The following is a 24,257-nucleotide window of genomic DNA, read 5'->3' as shown; positions in this document are numbered from 1 at the left end:
ACGCTACTCGGGAGGCTGAGGCAGGAGAATCGCTTGAACCCGGGAGGTGGAGGTTGCAGTGAGCCAAGATTGTGCCACTGCACTCCAGCCTGGGCAAAGAGAGTGAGACTCTATAAAAATAAAAAAAATTAAAAAAAAAAAAATTGGGATGGGCTAGGCATGGTGACTCATGCCTGTAATCCCAGCACTTTGGGAGGCCAAGGCAGGCAGATCCCCTGAGATCAGGAGTTCAAGACTAGCCTGGCCAACATAGTGAAACCCTGTCTCTACTAAAAATACAAAAATTAGCCGGGCATGGTGGCAGGCCCCTGTAGTTCCAGCTGCTCAGGAGGCTGAGGCAGGAGAATCGCTTGAACCTGGGAGGTGGAGGTTGCAGTGAGCCGAGATTGTGCCACTACACTCCAGCCTGGGCAACAGAGCAAGACTCCATTTCAAAAAAAAAAAAATTGGAATTTTATCTTTTTCTTATTGAAATCCTTTATATAGTATGGTATGAGTCTTTTAATAAAGTTCTATGTCACTAAAAACTTACAAACACACACATACGCCAATGATCATTTCAAACAGTTAAAGTCATGTTGATCTTATTAGTGGAATAAAAGTAATTGTTTTTAATTTTGGAAAATGACCCCGGATGAGCAGCCTTCACTTCAGTTTGGTTGGGCAGGGATGGAGAGTGGTGGTGAGGCTCACTTGTTTCTTCTTCCTCCAGGATGGGCTGACTGTGACTCTGCATTAGCCTGTGATGGACCAGGGTGGAGACCACCCCATCAGCTGCTTTCCAGAGCTGGACTCCCACAGCTCAGCCGCCTGCTCACTGTTCACCATGTGTCTCCCATGTGGCAGCTTCTGGGGACCTGCAGATCCTGGGACAGCAGTCTCATCCCAAGGGAGCTCACGGTCAAGGAGAAGAGCTAGATCAGCGAGGAAGGTGGCATGACATGGAGTGCTGAGTGCGAGAGTTCTGCGTGGTCAGGATGCTGCCAGAGAAAGACTGGAGGCCCCTGGCTCTAGATGGGTCCCAGGGAGCTAATGTCATTTGAGCTGTGCCTTGATGGGTGAGCAGGAGTCTCCGGGCAGAGGAGGCAAGAAGCACCGTTCAGGCAGGGGGTTGGTTTAGGGCTTCCCAGAGAGGGACAGTCTAGTGGCTGGAGAGTAGGGTGTGTTGCGGGACAGGGCTTGAGAGTTAGATTAGACCCAGGAATGGACTCTCACACAAAAGACAGAGACTTTCCTTCCTCAGCTTCCAGGGAGTCCTGGTACCAGGAATCGTGTTCCCTGCGGGTCACAGCATTCCACCCCATCCTGCCCTCTGGGCCGGGATTTGCTCAGTAAGTGGTCCTTTGTAGGATGACATTTCTGTTTAGAGGAATCATTATTTTTTAACCAAAGTTATTATTGACCACAAAACAGAGCATGCCACTTGGTGCTTAGTGCACACTCAGGCAGTGTGGGGTCTAGCCCCTCCCCTTACCTGAGAACACTTCTCTAGGAAAGAGTGACCTTTGGTTCTGCATCATTTTTCTTCTGGAGTTGGGATCTGGTGGGCACGAGATGAAGAAAGATGGTCTCCCTGGTGCCCAGATTTCTGGGCTGGCTGGGAGAAGCAGGGCAGGAACCCTTGGAGCAAGGGTACCATGATGGGTGCGGCCCTTCTAGATGGGGTCCGGGGTCTCCACGGGCTGTAGCCAAATGGCAGGCGGGAAAGGCTGCGTGAAGGGCATACCTGAAGGACTGGGCCTGCCAGAGGAAGCTTCTGGCCTTGGTGATCTCCTGGGCCAGCCTCCTTAAATCATCTCCTTCAAATGGTGGCAGCGTGGGATCCTTAAAAAGGGGAAGTGAGTGTGAAGTTTGATCCATTAAATAGATGCGAGCTGAAAATCCAAAATCTCAGAAAAAGCATTTTAGAGCTAATCACGTTCTGGCTTCCATCCAGTCTAGGAAATCTTGTGAGCCTCCGCTTGTATATCTCCAGGGACAGGAAGCTCACTACCTATCAAGACAGTCATTCTGCAAAGGGGACACTTTGAAATACGGTGTGTGAGAGTCAGTGTAGGGAGGGGACGGTGGCAAAGCAAGATAGTGTCAGAAATTGAGTGAAGGTGGCCCCACTCTGGGCCAGTGGAACAGAAGTGGCACAGGTTCCTTATCTCACCGCTATTCAGTAAAATCTCTTCAATCATTTTTTGCATTTCTTCTAGTAAAATAGATTCACGGGTATGCTTTTTATTTGGTTGATTTTAGACAGAGCCTTGCTCTGCTGTCCTGGCTGGAGGGCAGTGGCGTGATCATGGTTCACTGTAGCCTCAAACTCCTGGGCTCAAGCTATCCTCCCACTTCAGTCTCCCAAGTAGCTAGGACCACAGCCATCTGCTACCACGCCTGGCTGAGACATGCTTTTTAAAAAATGTTAACGAATAAAATTTCACCACCTAGCCTTAAAAATACATCTTACCAATCCTAGCACTTTGGGTGGCTGAGGTGGGTGGATCACTTGAGGTCAGGAGTTTGAGACCAGCCTGGCCAATATGATGAAACCTCATCTCCAGTAAAAATATAAAAATTAGCTGGGTGTGGTGGCAGGCACCTGCAATCCTAGCTACTCAGGAGGATGAGACACGAGAATCACTTGAACCCAGGAGGCAGAGGCTGAAGTGAGCTGAGATTGCGCCACTGCACTCCAGCCTGGTGACACAGTGAGACTTCGTCTCAAAAAAAAAAAAGAAAAAGAAAAAAACTACATGTCTCACAGTTCATAAGCCCTAAGAAAGAGAGGAAACCGTCCCTTCTGCCTGGCAGTAGTAGCACAGCAATCCCAGTCTGCATGCAAAAACAATTCAGAGAATCTGATTTGATAAGGTACTAAGCTGAGAGCCTTAAACATATCATCACTTGTTTTCCTGTATAATAAGGACACTTGGGTGAATATTCATTACTTTTACCAATTTGTTCTGTTCTCTGTATTATTTATGATACTTGTCCCTAGAAGAGCTAGTTGAACGAAGGAATCATGTAAGGCTACCCAGACTTCAAAGATTATGCCAGCCGAGCCTGATGGTTCAGGCCTGTAATCCCAACACTTTGGGAAGCTTAGGCGGGAAGATTACTTAATCCCAGGAGTTTGAGATCAGCCTGGGCAACATGGTGAGATCCTGTTTCTACAAAAAATTAAAGAAATTATCTGGGCGTGGTGGCGCACCTGTGATCCCAGCTACTCCGGAGGCTGAGGTGGAAAGATTGCCTGAGTTCAGGAGGTAGAGGCTGTACTGAGCTGTGATTGCACCACTGCACTTTAGCCTGGGCAACGGAATGAGACCCTGTCTCAAAAAAAAAAAAAAAAAAAAAAAATTATGCCATGTCCTGTGAAAGTAACCTTTAACCTCTGAAAAGAAATCTGGAATTCTGATTGGTTGTCTTACTTGATAATTTGTTGTCCTGGGAATGTTATCACTGGCAACATTGCATTCCTAAAAGGTATAAATATGTGCAGAATTTTCCTATTAAGTCAGAAGTAGATCATTGAAATCTATGACTTTACTAGATTTATTACTTCATAGATAACCTATGACTTTGCTAGATCTATTGCTTAACAGATAACTTGAATGTCTGTGTTTCAATGAATTGAACCCCAGAAGACACAAATATGCAGGAATTAAAGCACAAAGGTTAAGATCGTGGGTGTCTTGGGGCTGTAGCTATACCACTTCCTCTGACTTTAGTTTTTTTTGTTGTTGTTTGTTTTGAGATGGAGTCTTGCTCTGTCACTCAGGCTGGAGTGCAGTGGTGCAATCTCGGCTCACTGCAACCTCTGTCTCCCAGGTTCAAGCAATTCTGCCTCAGCCTCTCGAGTAACTGGGATTACAGGTGCACACCACCATGCCCAGCTAATTTTTGTATTTTCAGTAGAGACGTCATTTCACCATGTTGGCCAGGCTGGTCTCAAACTCCTGACCTCAAGTGATCCATCCACCTCGGCCTCCCAAAGTGCTGAGATTACAGGTGTGCGCTACCATGCCCAGTTTTAGGTGTATTCTTAAACCTCGCTGGGCCTGCTGTTCATCTGTTAAATGGGTATAATATTAAAAGAGGTAATCTACATAAAGCCACATAAATTTCCAACACAGGCAAACTGGTCTGATCATCAGGAAATATAACAACACCCTCAAATCCTGCTTCTTTCCCAGTCTTGAGGAGAGTCAGCCTAAAAGGACAGTGGCAGGGAAACCCAATCCTTTTTAGTTAATATTTTGTCTCAACGAAAAGCAGAGATCTTTTTAGTCAGAAGGAAAACCCAGGACGGGCGTGGTGGCTCATGCCTGTAATCCTAACACTTTGGGAGGCCAAGGTGGTAGGTTCACTTGAGCCCAGGAGTTCAAGAAGGAAAACCCCATGCCTGTTGATATTTTATTGAGTTGTTTCAACAGAACTCATGTTCAGTGGCTCTGCAACTTACGTTTTCATTGATGAAGCCTTTGGTCAGCAGGCCGCACATTCTGGAGAGTGTGTCCTCACCCACAGGGCAGTGATAGCGTCCGCCGGTGAAGGAAGCCAGCTTTCTCAGGAACTCAACCGCCGCTCTGGAAGGAAGGGACAGAGGGCAGGTGGGGAAGCTGACTGACTAGCCTAGTTGGTGTGACTCCCCAGGTCCATGGGGAACTTAAGTCTGTGGGGCTTAAGAGAAATCAGCCTGGCAATGGGCGGTGGCTTGTGCCATGGAGACCACCATGAGAACACCAAAGGACACTTTCCCCACCAGTTTATGGATGGCTATAGCAACTGCTGCTGCTTGAGGGAAGAGGAGTCCCCGTGTTCCCCGTGTGAGTGTTGCCATCTAGCCTGGACCCCCTCAAACCACACAGCCCACACACTCCAGCCCCCATTTCTTCTTTTCTTTTTTGAGACAGAGTCTTAGTCTGTTACCTAGGCTGGAGTGATCTTGCATGATCTTGGCTCACTGCAACCTCCACCTCCCAGGTTCAAGCAATTCCCCTGCCTCAGCCTCCTGAGTAGCTGGGACTACAGGAGCTGGCCACCACGCCAGGCTAATTTTTGTATTTTTTTAGTAGAGACGGGGTTTCGCCATGTTGGCCAGGCTGGTTTCGAACTCCTGACCTCAGGTGATCTGCCTGCCTTGGCCTCCCAAAGTGCTGGGATTACAGGTGTAAGCCATCGTGCCCAGCCTAGCCCCCATTTCTTTATGGGACACTTATCCAGTGCCTACTATGTGTTAGGCCTGTAAAGGACACATATTACACTTATGGGGCTTATGGTTTAGACCAAGAGATAAAATATGTCCCTATGTAGTCTGTTTTGCTAATAGTAAAGTTTTGATTTTTGAAGGTGCTGAGTCTTATCTGACATGTGTTCTTTTTCACATTTTTGTTTTGTTTTGTAGAGACAGAATCTTGCTATGATATCCAGGCTGGTCTCGAACTCCTGGCCTCAACTGATCCTCCCACCTCAGTCTCCCAAAGCACAGGGATTATAGGCATGAGCCATGGTGCCCAGTCATAACACATGTTCTATAGTGATCGTTTATAAAAATAACCATGATGAGGCTACATTAATATTTTTCTTTCTAGCTTTTCCCCTAAATGTCCCCTAAATACTCACAAATGTGATCCCAGGGAAGAGTAGGAGGGAGACTGTGACATGACTGTGTGAATCTCGTGCAAATGTGTTTCCAGGCTGGAGGAAGTCAGAGGGAAATGTCTGAATAAAGAGAGGGGTTTTCACCTGTGGTGTGACACCTGCTTGGGCCCTCTAGAAAAACAATGCTTCTCCTAATTTCTTTCCTTCTTTTTTTTTTTTGACAGTCTCACTGTTGCCCAGGCTAGAATGCCATGGAGCAACCTCGGCTGGCTGCAACCTCTGCCTCCCTGGATCAAGCGATTCTCACGTCTCAGTCTCCTGAATAGCTGGGATTACAGGCGCATGCCACCACGCCTTCCTAATTTTTGTATTTTTAATAGAGACAGGGTTTCACCATGTTGGCCAGGTTGGTCTTGAACTCCTGATCTCAAGTGATCCACCTGCCTCAACCTCCCAAAGTGCTGGGATTACAGGCGTGAGCCAGCACGCCCGGCCACTTCTCCTAATTTCTGATTTACAGGATTAGGGCCCAGGAAAGACCGGCGTCTAAGTGAGCAGGTAGATTAGGTGGGGAGCTTGGATCTCCCTGCTGAGATGTGTGGCTCCATATCGCGCACCTGTCTGAGCAGTTCAAGGAAATGGTGTGCACTTTCACATCTCTTTTCTCCCTGAGTCTTTGGACTTCATTTAGGACAAGGCTGCAGCTTGTGTCTGGCTTTCCGTCGGTCAGGAGGTACAGTCCTTCCAGATCATGGAAACTGAAAGCTTTCTGAAAGAACACAGGACGGCTGTCAGGCTCAGGAGAGAGGCTCACCCGGAAGACAAGAACCAAATGCCTAAAGGTGGTGCCTGCTGCCGCCTCTGCCAAAATGCATCTGATTGGATGCCTCTGACCTGTTCAAAAAGACTGAGAGATTCTCTTTCAGCCTCAGACAGACCAAGGAAGCTGCTGAGGTTTAGGAGGAAGAGCATGGCTCGCTGCCTAGCTGGTTAATCCCAAGCAAGTCACTTAACCTCTCTGAGCCTGTGTCTTCATCTATTTTTCTTTAATTTTTATTTTTTTGAGATGGAGTTTCATTCTTGTTGCCCAGGCTTGAGTGCAATGGTGCAATCTCGGCTCACTGCAACCTCTGCCTCCTGGGTTCAAGCAATTCTCCTGCTTCAGTCTCCCAAGTAGTTGGGATTACAGGCATGTGCCACCATGCCCAGCTAATCTTTTGTATTTAGTAGAGATGGGGTTTCACCATGTTGGTCAGGATGGTCTCGAACTCCTGACCTCAGGTGATCCACCTGCCTTGCCCTCCCAAAGTGCTGGGATTACAGGTGTGAGCCCCCACACCTAGCCTGTGTCTTCGTCTATAACGTGAGAACATCGAGAATCCTTTTCTCACTGGGGTGTTGGGAAGATGAAATGTGCTTTGTCAATTCTAAAGTGCCCTTTGTAAATCCTAAAGCATCGTGCAGTGTCAGCACAGGGGATGATGGTATTTGTTTTGCATCAAGGTCGGGCTCCATGGTGGGACTTGCCAGCAATGCTTGCAAGATGGAGGTGCTGCCCTCAGCTTGCAGGTGGGTCACCCATTGCATAGCCTCATGGCACGCTGCATCTGTGGTCTCCACCAGCGTGTCCTGCCACGACTGAAGGCTCTCTGCAAAGCTGAGCAGGTTAAAACTGGGGAGGAGGAAAAGAGGAGGTGAGGGGCAGAGAAGGGGAGAAAGAGATTGGTTAGAATAGGCCCGTCTAGACTGAAGACTCCTACAATGAGCCCCGTGGCCTCTCAGGGAGAGGGCTGTGGGGCCTCTTGAGAGTGAGAGGGTACATACTGACGATTTGGATGCAGACAGAGATAGATTTAAATCCCAGCTCAAGCCAGACACAGTGACTTGTGCCTGTAATCCCAGTACTTTGGAAGGCCAAGCTGGGAGGATTGCTTGAGGCCAGGAGTTCAAGACCAGCCTGGGCAACATAGTGAGACCCCCATCTCTGCAAAAAAATTAAAAAAAAAATTAGCCAGGCATGGTGGTGTGTGCCTATAGTCCAAGCTACTTGGGAGGCTGAGGTGTGAGATCACTTGAGCCCAGGACGCTGAGGCTGCAGTGAGCTATGATCACACCACTGCACTCCAGCCTAGGCAACAGAGTGAGACCCTGTGTCAAAACAAACAAACAAACAAAAATCCCAAACAATCCTAGCTCACCCAGTGACTGGTTACCCAATCTTCAGCAAGTGTCTTAACCTCTTGAAGTCCTGGCTTCTTTTTCTGAAAAATGGGGGCTGATAACAGCAACGCCTCACAGGCTCATTGTGAGAGTTGATGCAATGATGCGTGTAAAGCATCTGGTGCACAGAAAGTGCTCAAGAAATGTGTACTCTGATTAAGGCAAGAACGAGGCCTAGTCTAAGATGAGAGTCCCCTGGGGTCCCCTTAGGGTCAACCCTTCCGGATAGGGAAAATAAACAACTTCCTCCACTCAAAAATCAAGTTCACAAAAATTTAAAAAATTAAATAATTAAATAATTTGAAAAATTGAGTTCAGCTGAAAGCCCTACGTCAAGGCCACATGGTAGTTCCTTCGCTGTGCCTGCAATTGTCCCTAGGCCTGAAATTGCGTTCCTTTTTTTTTTTTTTTTTTTGAGACAGCATCTTACTCTGTTGCCCACGCAGGAGTACACTGGTGCAATCATAGCTCACTGCGGCCTCAACCTCCTGGGCTCAAGTGATCCTCCTTCCTCAGCCTCCCAAGTAGTTGGGGCTACAGGTGCACACCACCATACCCAGCTAATTTTTAAATGTTTTGTAGAGATGGGGTGTCACTTTGTTGCTGAGGCTGGTCTTGAACTCCTGAGCTCAAGTGATCCTCCTGCCTTGGCCCCCAAAATTGCTGGGATTACAGGTATGAGCCACCATACCCAGCCTCTAAAAACTGCTTTCCTTCACAGCAGAGCGGAATACAGTGCTCTTTCCTACTCAAATGTGTTACTCAGAAGAGCATCTCAGAAACTCCAGGCCTGCTGGCACTGAGAGGAGACGGTGTGCTTGACCAGGGAAGCCCCGGGAACTGCCCCTTTGATCTTCCTGATCAGCCCTCGCCTCTTACCTGTCACAGCGCTTCCGCAGCTGTTCCCAAATCAGCAAAACCAGCTCTGTCTTCACCTGCTGCAGGTAGGGGCCCATGGACCCTGACGTGTCCAGCAAAATGCATACTTTGCTCTCCAAAACAGTGCCAAACAGTCGGCGGCTCCCTGCTCCGAGACAGGTGGGGCAGAGGCAGGGGGTGAGGGGTCCCTCCTCCTGGGTGGTTTCCCTCACTGTATCTATCAACTATAAAGTCTTGCGACACCTGTTGCCTGCCTCATCATTGATTGGATGTCACCCCACTGGGAGACGGCCTTTGGGGTGCTGTGGGAGGGGGCGATTGTCCAAGGGCAGACCTGATCAGCAGTTTGGGCTTTAGGAGATCAAGATTTCAGCTCTGGCTTTGTCTGTGATGAGTTGTATAAGCGGTTAAACCTCCTGGGCTTGAGTTTCTTCATCCTTAAAGTTAAGTGATTGGATTCAATAGTATCATGATATTGCTTTGAAATATTAGATAGTGTTTGGGTGTGTACTGGTATGTCAGCTGGGGGACTTGTACTACAAAAGAAATCGCTGGATCTCTGGTTTTAAGTCACCATTCCCAGGGGTAATGTGAACTGGGAGTGGAGAGAGGCTCATGCCTTCTCTGTCCCAGCTCAGCCTCTGACCTGACAACTGTACCTGGAGCAGCAGTCATCATGACGCCCCTGTCCGTGGACCATCTATACCAGGTCCTACTGCAGAGGACTGGACCTAATAAATTTACATAGACCCTGAGTGGCACATACAAGGCCACCTGTAGGATCTCCATATAGGACTCCCTTCCTCCCTCCTCCTATTGCCCCAGAAACCCTCCAGGCCCCATAGCCTGAATCCCCTCCTGTCCAGTTCTAGCTGTCTGCCCACCTTCTTGGGTTTGATGCTTCAGACCATCTCTTAATCCACAGCCCAACCCTGTCCATTTGCCTTTCCAGGAGGGGACTTGGTGCTCTCTGAAAAGAGGTCCGTGGTGGCTTACACCTATAATCCCAGGACTTTGGGAGGCCGAGGCAGGAGGATCGCTTGAGCCTAGGAGTTCAGAGCCAGCCTGCACAACATAGCGAGACTCTGTATCTTAAAAAAATAAATAAAGTAAGCTGGGCATGGTGGCACGTGCCTGTAGTCTCAGCTCCTTGCAAGGCTGAGGTGGGAGGATTGTTTGTGCCCAGTTCGAGGCTGCAGTGAGCCATGACTGCACCACTGGACTCCAGACTAGGTGACAGAGCAAGACCATGTTTCTAAAATAAAATAGTAATAATAATAAAAAAACAGAGGGTTTCTGCTCTGTCAGTTCCCCTTACCATCTGTACCTCCAGGGTTGTTTTGCTAGGGCCCAGTCAATATTAAAGCAAACCTTTTGACAGTGAGCCCCTTGTCATTTGCAGGAAGGCAAGGTGTGGCAGGTGGCCTTGCAGAGCAGGCTGTGACGTGTGTGAGCTCCCGCTGGAGCTCTTGGGCCCATGTTCTAACTCCCTGTTATCCAGCCCCTTGCCTGTCCTCTGAACCCACTGTCATTTTTTTTTTTTTTTGGACAGAGTTTCACTCTTGTTGCCCAGGCTGGAGTGCAGTGGTGCGATCTCAGCTCACTGCAACCTCTGCAATTCTCCTGCCTCAGCCTCCCAAGTAGCTGGGATTACAGGTGCCTGCCACCATGCCTGGCTAATTTTTTGTATTTTTAGTAGGGTATTTTTATATTTTCATCATGTTGGCCAGGCTGGTTTCAAACTACTGACTGGTGATCCACTCGCCTCGGCTTCCCAAAGTGCAGAGATTACAGGCATGAGCCACCACGCCCAGCCTCCCAGTGTCATGTGGTACCTGGATGATGTTCCTGGCCTAATCCTCTGATCTGCAGTTCTCACAAGGCCTGGCTTTGGAAGGAATGATATTGGGGTCCCTGGGGCTAGCCTTCCACATCCCCTCATGCTCCTCCACCCTTCAGGGCAGTGGGCAGGCTCACCGGACAGCAGCCACTGCAGCCTCTGGACATAGCGCCTTAACACCTTCTCCAAGTGCCTGATGTACACCTCCATCTCCCCAGGCGTCCAGTGAATGTGTCTCACCACTCCCTGGGTTAAGGCAAGTGGAGGCAAGCATCCATCCCATCAGCCGTTTCTTCATATCCCCATCACCCCCTAAAATTGTTTGTTCCATCGTGGTTAACAATTCTCAAAACATTTGTTGGCTGGGCATGGTGGCTCATCCCTGTAATCCCAGTGCTTTGGGAGGCCGAGACAGGAGGATCACTTGAGCCCAGGAGATCAAGACCAGCCTGGGCAACATAGGGAGACCTCATCTCTTCCAAAAACAGAAAATTAGCGGGCGTGGTGGCATGTGCCTGTGGTCCCAAGCTGCTTAGGGGAGGCTGAGGTGGGAGGGTTGCCTGAGCCCAGGGAGGTAGAGGCTGCAGTGAGCTGCAATTGCACCACTGCACTCCTGCCTGGATGACAGAGCAAGATCCTGTCTCAACAAACAAACAAAAACCCACAAAAAATAACCATCTGTTAAGCATATGTTTTTTGTTTGTTTGTTTAAAGCCTTTTTTTCTTTTATTAAACTAGTAGATTTATGGTTCTACAAAGGAGTAGGGAATTAGGATGATTTTGGTTTTTGGTAAATGCAGTTGCTGTATTAATAAAAATCATAATAATCTCTAATTTTTGTTTTTTGAGACAGTCTCACTCTGTTGCCCAGGCTGTAGTGCAGTGGTGCGATCTTGGCTCACTGCAGCCTCTGCCTCCCGGGTTCAAGCAATTCTCCTGCCTCAGCCTCCTGAGTAGCTGGGATTACAGGTGCACGGCACCATGCCTGGCTAATTTTTGTGTTTACACTAGAGATGGGGTTTCACTGTGTTGGCCAGGGTGGTCTTGAACTCCTGACCTCAGGTGATCCTGCCGCCTCGGCCTCCCAAAGTGCTGGGACTACAGGCGTGAGCCACTGCGCCTGGTCAATGATCTCTAAATTTTAAAATAGAAAACGCTTAATGGTGGGTTAAGAAGTTCATAAATTTTGAACTAAATAATGACTTAGGGTGGAGAGGGGCAGCATACTGGAACGACCCGATGTTCCTCTAGTGAATAATTTTGAATTTTTGTGGCTATTTTTAGTTTCCCCTAATCTTGATAATGTAGGATAAAAGGGCAAGGAGAGAAATGATCTGATTTTCATTCTGTACTAAATTTACATATTCTAGTGTCAAAGCAATAAAAAATCACCCCAAAATTAGAAAATAGAGAAGAGAACCCTTCACTTTCTATCACAACCCCTATTTGCTGCCATAACAGAACCGTCATCAGTATTGGGGTACAGCATTCTTATGGGTGAACACTTCAGCCATGGTCCAATCTTGTCAGCAATTGCTACTTTTTCTTATCTTTTCCTTTTTATGTTTTAAGAGATAGGCTCCTGCTCCATGACCCAGGCTGGAGTGCAGTGGCGTGATCACGGCTCACTGCAGCCTTGAACTCCATGACTCAACTCATCCTCCCGCCTCAGCCTCCCAAGTAGCTGGGAATACAGGTACACAACGGCACCTGGCTAATCTAATTTTTTTTTCCAGAGATGGGGTCTTGCTATGTTGCCCAGGCTGGTCTCAAACTCTTGGGCTCAAGCAATCCTCCCACCTCAGCCTCCCAAAGCACTTGGTACTATAGGCAGGAGTCACCGCACCTGGCCTCAGCAATTGTTTCTAATTCTTACTCCAATGAGCCCATCTAACCCTGGAATGGGATCTGAGGCCCTCTGGGAAGTTGGCTTTTTTTCCAACAGGATTTTGCATCTCCTATTTGGTGAGGGGAGTCTCATTTTGGGGAGGAGGGCAGTTCCCACAAGCAGAAATAGAGGCCAGAGTGCCCTACACTGCTCTCTGCCATTTGCAGCTGAGTTGGGAGAGAAAAAAAAACGGTGATGAAAATCGTGACTTACGCGGATCTCAACGCTGGGGAAGATGCTGCAGTGTTTGGCTGATGCTGACCTCTGTCCTGACTTTTGATGAGTGCAGTTGGGACCCATGCATCTGGAAATCTCCAGCTTCAATTTTTTGAGCCCATATTTTGCCATCCACTTTAGAATAAAGGAAAGAACTATTATCTTAGGCAATTCAGACTCAACTGAATGATCATCTGATTCATCTATGAGAACCTCATGTTTGAAACCTGTATGATGTTTGAAATGTGGGATTCCCAGGTCCTCACTGAGCATCCATCCCATGCAAATTCCTTCCCTGGCTTTGGGGGAGAAGTGCACAAGAAATATGGGAGGCAGGCTCAGTGCAGTGGCTCATGCCTGTAATCCCAGCACTTTGGGAGGCTGACAGGGGTGGATCACCTGAGGTCAGGAGTTTGAGAACAGCCTGACCAACATGGTGAAACCCCATCTCTACTAAATACAAAAAATTAGCCAGGTGTGGTGGTGCATGCCTGTAATCCCAGCTACTTGGGAGGCTGAGGCAGGAGAATCGTTTGAACCCAGGAGGTGGAGGTTGCAGTGAGCTAAGATAGTGCTACTGCACTTCAGCCTGGGCAACAAGAGTGAAACTCTGTCTCAAAAAAAAATTAAAAAAAGAAATATTGGGGGTGAACAACAAAATCTATTGAGCACCTCCCAGACCCTAGTCTAGTGGACGCTGTTGCTTCCCCAACATCCATTTCAACCCCACCCACAACATTTGAGTGGAAAGCCCTGATTGGTCGAAAACTCAGACTCTAACCCAATTAGGATAATCTCAGTCTCCTTGTCACAACAAGGGACACAACAATGGGCAGGCTCAAAGCAGCCAGGGATGGCATCCGCCATCGACACAATCAGACCCAAGCTCAGGCTTTTATTGAATAGTTGTGGGACGACCGTCCCCTTAGGCACAAGATGGGGGATTTCCATTGATTTCACTTTAATGAATCTTCACATCAATCTTATTTGACAGGCACAATTGTCGTTATTTTAGAAAGGCAGTGAGACTGAGTGTAGCTAGGTGACTTGCCCAAGGTCACCCAGGCAGGAAATAGCAGACCTAGATTTTGAATTTAGGTCTATTTAACCCTTATCCCATCTGCCACAGTAAGGAATTGTTCTTATCAGGTTTGTCCTTTTTTTTTTTTGACACAGAGTCTTCCTCTGTCACCCAGGCTGGAGTGCAGCGGCGCAATCTCGGTTCACTGCAACCTCCACCTCCCGGTTTCAAGTGATTCTCATGCTGTAGCCTCCCAAGTAGCTGGGACTACAGGGCGTGCCACTGCACCTGGCTAATTTTTAAATTTTTAGTAGAGAAGGGGTTTCACCATGTTGGCCAGGTGGTCTCGAACTCCTGACCTCAAGTGATCCGCCCTCCTCGGCCTCCCAAAGTGCTGGGATTACAGGTGTGAGTCACTGTGCCCGGCCTGTTCTCATTTCTGATTATACCCCCACTCCTAGAAGTAATGGCTGGTGGAAGGAATTACTCTATTGCTTAATGGGCATGTGCTGGTACAAGCAACTTAATACCTCTTGGCTTGAGCAAACTGTATCCTTTGTGGGTAAGTCAATAGAAGAGCTAATCCTTCTCACGCCCCTTCCTTGAGGGTACTTCTTGTACACCGAGCCTAGGAGAAGCAGAGTAAGGTCATTGCTATAGTTTGGATGTTTGAGCCCCTGCAAACCTCATGAAATGTGATACCCAGTGTTGGGGATGGGGCTTGATGGGAGGTGTTTGGGTCATGGGAACGGATCCTTCATGAATAGATCAATGCCCTCCCTGGTGACAGGGTGGGGAGCGAGTGAGTTCTCCCTCTATTAGTTGCCGCAAATGCTGGCTGTTAAATAAAAGCCTGGTACCTCCCCATTCTCTTGCTTCCTCTCTCTCCATGTGATCTCTGCACATGCCAGCTCCCCAGTGCCTTACACCATGAGTGGAAGCAGCCTGAGGCTCTCACCAGATGCCCAAACTTCCAGCCAGCAGAACCCTGAGCTAAATAAACCTGTTTTCTTTATAAATTACCTAGCCTTGGGTATTCCTTTATAGAAGCACAAATGAACCAAGATGGTCACTCTGTGTACCTCTCTTCCCTCCCCCTGCTCCCTTTTTCACGTCAATTTCTCTGTCAATCAAGTCAGTTGTAAAAGCCCTTAGTGCAATTTGCTGAGAGGTAGAAAGAGAGGCTGTTGGGTGGATGGGGAAAGGCTGTTTGGGAACCTCCCGCCTAGCAATGAATTGTTCTTGGGATCTGCACCATTTCACAGCAGTCAATCAGGCTGGCCTAGGGGAATCATCTCCATCCCTTCCCATCTGCCTTAGAGCTAAGGAAACTGCACCTAGTGGACAGAGTCGGAGTGCCTGAGGATCTCAGGAGGTCTCATCTTCAATATTGACTTTTCTCATTCCCTGGTTGTTGTCAAAATTTTGCATGTCCATTTCCCAGGGCTGGGAGAACTGAGTTGTTTGAGGACAGGCTTGCTGCAGATGCACCAGTGCCCAGGTCCTGGGACAGCAGGAGGGGTTCCTTCCCGCAGTACCTGCTGCCCTTACAGCTCCCCCAGGGCCAGGGGGCCTGTCCAGACACCTGCATAGCCTCTAACTTACCCACATTATTCCCTTTCTCTGTGTAGAACAGCGAAAGAGATGTTTCTGCTTCCCTTGACTTGGTCTTCCTCCTCTGTTCCATCATCCCTTCTTTCATTGGCTGGGCTGCAGCTGAAGAACATTTGGCTTGTTGGCTGGAGCAGCTGTGTGCATTCTTGCGCTATAGCTGTCCAGCTTGGCTTAGAGACACTCAAGTTCAGCTATACTTCACCCCAGGAAATGGGGCTCCAGGATGACTTCAAGGCACCCCGTGTCCCCACCCCAGGTCTCTGGCTTTGCTTGGATCAGAAATAGCTATAGCTACCATTTACCCAGTCCAGATCCTTCCCTGGCATTGTGCTAAGTGCTCTGAGTATGCTGCCTCGCTTCATCCTCACAGTCCCCCAGTTTACAGATGAGGTAAGTGGGACTCCACCAGTAAGAAGCAGGACAATGATTCTACCTGGTCCTGCTGACTTCAGAACTCTGCTCTGAGCCACTCTGCCATACCTTTGACATCAGAAATAAAATACATGGTCTTAGGTTCTATGAGCTGAATACTTTCATAAAGATTGTGAAGGCCTGTTACCACTAGTGGCACATGATCCTTAGCCCCCCCGAGCCTCAGTTCCTTTGTCAGTACAATAGGAAGCTGATAGAGTACCGATGCAAAGGATTGATCATTATAGGCTCTAAATGGGACAATCTTAGCAGATGGGCTGGCACATGATCAACCCTCAGGATCATTGATCGTTTTAGTTACTATCATTATTGCTATTATGATTATTATTTTAAGAGATGTGGCCAGGCGTGGTGGCTCACCCCTGTAATCTCAGCACTTTGGGAGGCTGAGGTGGATGAATTGCCTGAGCTCAGGACTTGGAGACCAGCCTGGGCAACATGGTGAAACCCCGTCTCTATTAAAAATACAAAAAATTAGCCAGGCATGGTGGCACCCACCTATAGTCCCAGCCACTCAGGAGGCTGAGGCACGAGAATTGCTTGAACCCAGGAGGTGGAGGTTGCAGTGAGCTGAGATCACACCACTGCACTCCAGCCTGGGTGACAGACCAAGACTCTGTCTCAAAAAAAAAAAAAAAGTATAGACAGGGTCTTGCTCTGTCACTGAGGTTAGAGTGCAGTGGTGCAATCATAGCTCACTGCAGCCTTGAACTTCTGGGCTCAAGCCATCTCCTGCCTCAGCCTCCTGAGTAGCTGGGGGACTACAGGCATGCACCACCACATCTGGCTTTTTTTTTTTTTTTTTTTTTTTTTTCTTGGTAGAGATGGAGTCTTGCTATGTTGTCAAGGCTTGAACTCCTGACCTCAAGTGATTCTTCCACCTGAGCCTCCAAAAGTGCTGGGATTACAGGCATGAACTTCCACACCTGGCTTTAGTTACTATCATTATTAACCCATGCCTCAGCCGTGACCATGACATCCCTCCACCCTGCTTGACTGTGGTGGTGCCTTACCTGGTGAGATGCCAGCTCTGCTACTGAGTGGACGCCATTTCAGAGATTTCAGCAGGGGGCTCTTCTCTCTGTCAGGGTCATCTTTAATGCTCTAGAAAACAGGTGGTCTTTCCCATCAGAGGAGTGTTCCCTGTGGCAGGCAGGGCCTCAGTTACCGCGACCTCAATCTGTCCATGAGGAACTTTTGCAGGGAGGAGCCTAAGGGAGGGGACTCCTCAGATAGGTTTGGCCCCTCTCCTGCAGCAGATTCAGAGGGGACTCTGGGTTTTGAGGTGAAAAAGTATGGGTGTGTACACGTGTGTATGAGTGTATATGCATGTCTGTGCATGTGCATATGTGTATGTATGCATGTGTATGTGTGTGAGATGAGAGTGAGACAGCTGCTAGTGAGAGAGCTATGGGGGTTTGCCAGAACTTTCTTCATCAGTTACCCGCCCCTCTTCCTAATGGACTGGGATGTCTGGGCTTCCAGCATGACAAGAGAAATTTAGGTAACTTCTGTGCCTTATCAGGCACCTCAGTTTTTTTTTTTGTTGTTGTTTGTTTGTTTTCTTTTTTAAGATGGAGTCTGGCTCTGTCACCCAGGCTGGAGTGCAGCAGCATGATCTCGGATCACTGCAAGCTCTGCCTCCCAGGTTCAAGCAATTCTCCCTGCCTCAGCCTCCCGAGTAGCTGGGATTACAGGTGCCCGCCATCACACCCGGCTAATTTTTGTATTTTTAGTAGAGAGGGGGTTTCACCATGTTGGCCAGGATGGTCTCGATCTCTTGACCTCGTGATCCGCCTGCCTCGGCCTCCCAAAGTGCTGGGATCACAGGTGTGAGCCACTGAGCCTGGCCCAGGCATCTGTTTTAAGGGAAGAGTTCCTTCATTCTCAGCCACGACCGGAGTGTGATGGTCATTAAAAAGTCACTCTCTGGGGAGCACCCCGCCTGGTTTCAGGAGGCACTCAGGAAGCACTGGAGGCTCAAGAGGCAGCCCCTGAGGAGGGGGTGAAGTGCCTGAGCTGGCTCCTGAAACCTGGTGGAGTTCCCTGAACGAGGGCAGAGCCTGGCTGCACAGGCTCTCCTGGAAAGGCAGCCCTTTGACTGGGAATCTGCTACCTACGGTCTGGGATGGATTTCCACATTCTGAACATGGGCTGCACTCACAGGGTCTGAGTCATGCAATGCTGAGGGACTCACAGGTGTCCCTCCCAGTCTGCTCACAAGCACAGGTGCCTCTGAGGTCTTTCCTCTAGAGCCCTTCTGACTTCCAAGGTGGGTGGGTACTTAATGGAGGACAGAATTGACAGGCTGTGAATGGGGATAAACCCCTAGCAGGTGCAGCCCACCCTCAGGCTCCTATCGGCCCCTCCAAAGTCTTAGGCGGCAGTGGGAAGAGCCCTTAGAGACCCTAATTCCTTTGCCTCCAAGAGATCCTCCAGGATAAGCCATCAGATGAAACAGGTGGGTGTCAATTCTGTGGCATCCTCAGTACCAGGGTAGGGAAAAGGCTGGGATAAGCTGGCAGAGCCAAGGGTGGGGTGGAGGAGGCCAGAGGAGCCCCAGAGCTGAGGAGCTGGCCCCCCGGGGGAGATTTTCCCCCGGAGGCCTGGGCGAGAGGCACCCACGGGACACTCACCACTGAAGCGCCCACCCCATCCCTGCTGGCCCCAGCCATTGTAAGACCCAGAAAAGACCAGAAGACAAACAGGAAACCAAATCTTCCGCGTGTTATTAGGAGGGGAGTCAAACCATTCTGGCCCCCACGGGGGCGGTGGGCCTGGGAGGGCAGAGCTTCTTGGGCTGACTTCTTAGCTGAAGTGTCTTTGGTTTTTCTTTCAGGAGGGCTGCACTTCCCAGTACTTTTCTTGAATGGTTCTTCAGGGAGGCCATGAGGAAGGCACACTGCAGTGGGATTGGGAGGGTCAGTGGCACCCCCAGCCACTGTGGACACACACACACACACACACACACACACACACACACACACACACAGAGAGAGAGAGAGAGAGAGAGAGAGAGAGAGAGAGCAGAAGGGACTGTATCCACTGAAACCTCTGACATCCCCTGGATTCCTCTTTTCATCCCTAGAAAGCCACCTGGGGCTGAGAGTGCTATGGACCAATCCTATGAACAACAGTAAGGACCAGGTATGGGAGGCATAGGCTCTGGGTTAGTGAATACTTGGGAGTCTCCAACTCTCATGCCAACAAGTCACGTCAGCTACGCCAATAGGGTAGGTGCTGTCATCTCCCCATTTTACACATGAGGAAACCAAAGCTCTGAAGCTGTCATCACAGAGTTAACAAGAATTCTGGACAAAAATCTAGTTATCATGAAGCCCTGATCAGGCTGCACATAGCCCCACTTCTTTGTAACCTAAAGTCACATAGCACCAGATCCTGGCTGTTTGCATCCCCATTGTTCCTCTAGATAGGATTTCTGATGTCAAAATCACAAAGCTTTTGTTTAAGAATTGCTTAAGATGTTTTTCAGACTCGAATTCCAGCAAAGTAGCTGATGCCAACCAGTTTGAAGACCCCCAGAGGAACAGGAACAGCATGAAAACACAGCTTCTTCATCTCCCCCGCCCATGACTCCAGCCTGCACTCAACTAGTCAGTGACCTCCACACTTCAGCCCACTGCAATACCCTTAAAAACCTTAATGTCAAATTCCCCGGGGAGATGGATTTGAGGTTCCCTCCCATCTCCTCGTTTGGCCTTTCTACAATTAAACATTTTTTCCTCTGCCACAACCCAGTGTCTCTGTGCATTGACTTGCCATGCATATCTGGCAACAGATCTATTACAGTTACAGCTCTGTGAGCTTAAGGTTCTCATCTAAGGCCACCTTATCAGTGTGTAGAGAAACTTCAATTCAAACCAGGTGGGTCTGGTTCCAAAGCCAGCACCCTTCCATTGTGAGACACTGTGGCCTCCACTTGTGGGCCGGTCAGCCCGACTGGTTCCCCAGCAATTATTCCCAATCAAAGCTCCAGAAGACACCACTCAAATGTAAATAAGCATCCTCTGGAAAGGTGAATTACGCAGTCATTGCCCATTAACATCATATGAATGAGTTTATCAGATGAGGGAATGGGACTGCGTGCACCTGAGGGTAAGGGATATTTCTTTATTTTTTATTTATTTATTTTGAGATGGAGTCTCACTCTGTCACCAGGCTGGAGTGCAGTGGCGTGATCTCAGCTCACTGCAACCTCTGCCTCCCAGGTTCAAGGATTCTCTTGCCTCAGCCTCCAGAATAGCTGGGATTACAGGTGCACACCACTACACCCAGCTAGTGTGTGTGTGTGTGTGTGTGTGTGTATTTTTAGTAGAGACGGGGTTTCACCATGTTAGCCACGATGGTCTCGATCTCCTGACCTTGAGATCTGCCCGCCTCGGCCTTCCAAAGTGCTGGGATTACAGGCATGAGCCACTGCGCCCAGCCGGGAAGGGATATTTTAAAAGCACCAAAAGGGTCCCTTTTGGGGAAGACAGCACAGGCACGCAGGGGGAGCCACAGATCTGCAGATCCAGTGGCCACAGAGGAATAGAAGATGGAGATGTGGCCCCGCCCTCCCAGGAGTCCACAGTTGTCTGGGAAGTGAGTCCTTCTGCGAGTGGTGGAGTCCAGGAGTCTCCTTCACAGGCTCCTCCACTCCATTGCCTCGACCACATCCTTGCTAAGTGCCCTCTGTCCATCATTGTGGCTTAAACTGCCCCAAATCTCCATCTCCAGCCATGTCTTTTCCCACCTGCCTGTAGGGTACCCTCACTTGTCATCTCGCAGGCTCCACAAACTCACCCTTGTCCCAGACCAGCCTTCCCTGCACCGTCCTTCCATGGGCTTTTCCTCCTGTTTTCTCCATCTTGGTCAATGGCCTCACTGCCTACTGGGTGCCCCAGTGAGGAGCGTGGGGGTCACTTTGGATGTCTTCTCTTTCACACTGCCTCTTCAATCACTTGCAAGTCCAAGGAATTCTTCCTTAGATGTTCATTGCTCCTCACGTGATCTGGCCCCTAGCTACCTCTCTCATTGTATCTTGTCCTGCTCAACTCCTCTCTCTGAGGAAGTAACATTTTAGTCTCAAAGGACTCCCACCTTGACCAAACTTTAGCCAGGCTCCTCTAAACCATCTTCTCAATGACGCCTTGACCTTGGCCTGCTGAACTCAGTTTTGGCAAAGAATTCTGCTAAGTCAGTTTAGTGAGACCTGTCCCATCCTTGATATCCAATCAAGTTCCTCATCTCCCATCTGAGATATCTTTTTTTTTTTTAATGATTTTTAGAAAATTCTTTAATAGAGATGGGGTTTTACCATGCTGCCGAGGCTGGTCTCAAACTCCTGGGCTCCAGCATCGGCCTGCCTCGGCCTCCCAAAGTGCTGGGATTACAGGTGAGAGCCACTGTGCCCAGTTCTATTTTTGATATCTAAGCCTTTGGTCTGCCTTTAGCAAGAGCCCTGTTTAACAAGAATCCTTTTACCTATCATATTTATCCAGTTCTTTTAGTAATTTTCCATCCACTGACTCTGCTCGTTGGCTATACATCTCCAGCTATTTTGCTATTATTTAGAGTTGAGTTCAGTCTCTCTCCCCTATTGCAACAGTCTTAAATAAAGTCTTCCTTGCCATTTTAAAAGAGCAACCAGTGCAATTAAAAACAAACAGACACCAATTGCCACCAGAAGCCAGGGAGGGGCAAGGAAAGATTCCACCCAGAGCCTTCAGAGGGAGCCTGACCCTGCTGACACCTTGATTTCAGACTTCCAGCCTCTGGAAGTGAGAGAATCAATGGTTGTTATTTTAAGCCGCCCAATTTGTGGCAGTTATGGTAGCCCCAGGAAATGAATACAGAAGGCAGTGCAGTCATTGGCCCATGCCCAGGGCATACCTTTTGGGAGTAGTTGAGAGCCTTTTCCATCTCAGACATGATGGAACTGATGTCATCGCTCTCATAAATGCCTGGAAACAAAGCACATCGTGAGCATGGGAGACAGGGTGTGGATCCTGGCAAGTATCCCCATCATTTGGATACTAGAAAGCCACCTGGAGGTGACTCAAGGGCTGGGCGTGGTGGCTCACTCCTGTAATCCCAGCACTTTGGGAGGCTGAAAAGGGAAGATTGCTTGAGGTTGGGAGTTCAAGACCAGCCTGGGCAACACAGTGAGACCCCTTCTCTATCAAAAAATTTAAGAAATTAGTCGGGTGTGGTGGTGGACATCTGTAGTCCCAGCTGCTCAGGAGGCTAGGGTGGGAGGATTGCTTGAGTCCAGGAGGTTGAGGCTGCAGTGAAGTATGATGGCACCACTGCATTCCAGCCTGGGTGACAGAGGGAGACCCTGTCTCTAAAAAAATGTTGCTTTGTATACCGTGTACTATCTTGCCAACCATGTGCTATGAACATACCACCCTTCAAAAAACAATCTAAGGGATGTTTAGGGTGCCTTCTAGCTCTGACATTCTAAAATACACATATTTTTAATTTTAATTTTTTTGTAGAGGTAGAGTCTTGCTATGTTGCCCAGGATGGTCTCGGACTGGCCTCAAACAATCCGCTTACCTCAACTTTCCAAAGTGCTGAGACTACAAGTGTGAGCCACCACCTGACCCATAATATACTTTCAGAGTTTTACTTCTTCTTCTTTTTCTTCTTTTTTGAAACAGAGTCTTGCTCTGTCACCCAGGCTGGAGGGTAGTGCTGTGATCTCTGCTCACTGCAACCTCTGCTTCCTGGGTTCAAGCAATTCTATTGTACCTCAGCCTCCTGAGTAGCTGGGACTACAGGTGTGTGCCACCACACTCGACTAATTTTTTGTATTTTTAATAGAGACAGGTTTTCACCATGTTGGCCCGGCTAGTCTCAAAGTCTTGACCTCAAGTGATCCAAACGCCTTGGCCTCTCAAAGTGCTGGGATTATGGGTATGAGCCACTGTGTCCGGCCTACTTTTTTTAACTTAAAAAAATTGCAGTAAAATATACATAACATCAAACTTCCTAGTTCAATCATTTAAAAGTGTACAATTCAGTGGCATTAAGTGCATTCACATTGTTGTGCAACCATCACTGCTATCTATCTTCAGAGGAATAGTTTTACATTTTAAAATGTGATTTTCACAAGCTGCTTTTCTGGAATATATCTGTGGTCTAAGGGAGCTATGCTGGTGCTGAGGCAACTGTTTGGAATGAGCCAAAGGGATGAGGAAACACTCATGTACCTGTGTCTCCAAACCAGTGGAAGCGGCCACCTGCAGCCCGGGTGACTTCCTTGTAGGCAGCGGCCGTGTCAGTGCGACTGGCATAGCAGGCAGGGGGTGTGGTGTCCATCTTTGGCTCGCCCACGTAGAAGAGACACACGTTCAGCTGGAGGTCGCAGCCACTACAGGCCTCGGCCATGTAGGCGCTGATTGTAGGCTGGTGGGGAAGAGAAGGTAAGAGGGGCCCGCAGCTGAGGGCCTTGAAGCTGTGGGGCTCCGGGCAGCCCAGCCTGGCCATGTTTCTCCAGGGCCTTCTCTATGCCTTGTCCAGTCCTTGGCACAAGGATGGAAAGAGATGAACCTGGGTTGCAGTTTCTCTCAATAAAATTTTTTTAAATTTTTTTTTTATTATTATAAGTTCTGGGGTACATGTGCACAACGTGCAGGTTTGTTACATATGTATACGTGTGCCATGTTGGTGTGCTGTACCCATTAACTCGTTATTTACATTAGGTATATCTCCTAATGCTATCCCTCCCCCTCCCTCCACCCTACAACAGGCCCTGGTGTGTGATGTTCCCCTTCCTGTGTCCAAATGATCTCATTGTTCAATTCCCATCTCTCAATATTTTAACAGAGTGTGGTCGGGAGCTGGACCTGAGAGCCTCCTGACACCAGGCGTGGTCTAGACCAGTAGCATCCGCATCCCCTGGAAGCCTGCTAGAAATGCAGACTCCCAGGCCCCACCCCAGACCTACTGAACCAGGATCTGCACTATGTATGTATGTATGTATGTATGTATGTATGTATGTATATATATATTTTAAAGAGACAGGGTCTTGCTCTGTTGCCCAGGCTGGAGTGCAGGGGCATGATTATAGCTTGCTGCAGCTTTAATCTCCAGGGCTTAAGCAATCCTTCTGCCTCAGCCTCCTAAGTAGCTGTGACTACAGGCACACGTCACCACACTTTTTTTTTTTGAGACAGAGTTTCACTCTTGTCGCCCAGGTTGGAGTGCAATGGCGTGATCTTGGCTCACCGCAACCTCCCGCTCCAGGGTTCAAGTGATTCTCCTGCCTCAGCCTCCCGAGTAGGTGGGATTACAGGCGTGTGCCACCACGCCTGGCTAATTTTGTATTTTTAGTAGAGATGGGGTTTCTCCATGTTGGTCAAGGTGAACTGAAACTCCCAACTTCAGATGATCTGCCTGCCTCAGCCTCCCAAAGTGCTGGGATTACAGGCATGAGCCACCGTGCCTGGCTACATCTGGTTTTTAAATTTTATTTTTGTAGAGATGGGGTCTTGCTATGTTGTCCAGGCTGGTCTTGAGCACCTGAGCTCAAGCGATCCTCCCAC

At 48.7% G+C, this 24,257-nt stretch overlaps 1 non-coding gene across 1 annotated transcript in view; it reads right to left on the bottom strand.

Moving 5' to 3' along the window:
* Window positions 1-554: 554 nt before the first annotated feature.
* LOC101926296 (von Willebrand factor A domain-containing protein 3A) overlaps window positions 555-24,257 on the bottom strand; it is a 62,718-nt gene continuing 39,015 nt past the window's right edge. Inside the window, exons 20-34 of the transcript XR_006694821.3 lie at window positions 22,923-23,118; window positions 21,598-21,668; window positions 18,452-18,604; window positions 16,716-16,806; window positions 15,262-15,372; window positions 14,187-14,284; window positions 12,633-12,770; window positions 10,669-10,777; window positions 8,692-8,836; window positions 7,120-7,264; window positions 6,210-6,361; window positions 4,454-4,577; window positions 1,727-1,824; window positions 1,475-1,540; window positions 555-1,359 (exon numbers count right to left, since the gene is read on the bottom strand). This is a non-coding gene — a transcript (von Willebrand factor A domain-containing protein 3A). The remainder of the gene's footprint in view (window positions 1,360-1,474; window positions 1,541-1,726; window positions 1,825-4,453; window positions 4,578-6,209; window positions 6,362-7,119; window positions 7,265-8,691; window positions 8,837-10,668; window positions 10,778-12,632; window positions 12,771-14,186; window positions 14,285-15,261; window positions 15,373-16,715; window positions 16,807-18,451; window positions 18,605-21,597; window positions 21,669-22,922; window positions 23,119-24,257) is intronic.

This window comes from Macaca fascicularis, chromosome 20 (genome assembly GCF_037993035.2).
Source record: "Macaca fascicularis isolate 582-1 chromosome 20, T2T-MFA8v1.1".
NCBI lineage: Eukaryota > Metazoa > Chordata > Mammalia > Primates > Cercopithecidae > Macaca > Macaca fascicularis.
Note: the sequence above shows the minus strand (reverse complement) of the source record. Positions and strands in the feature narration are given on the sequence as shown.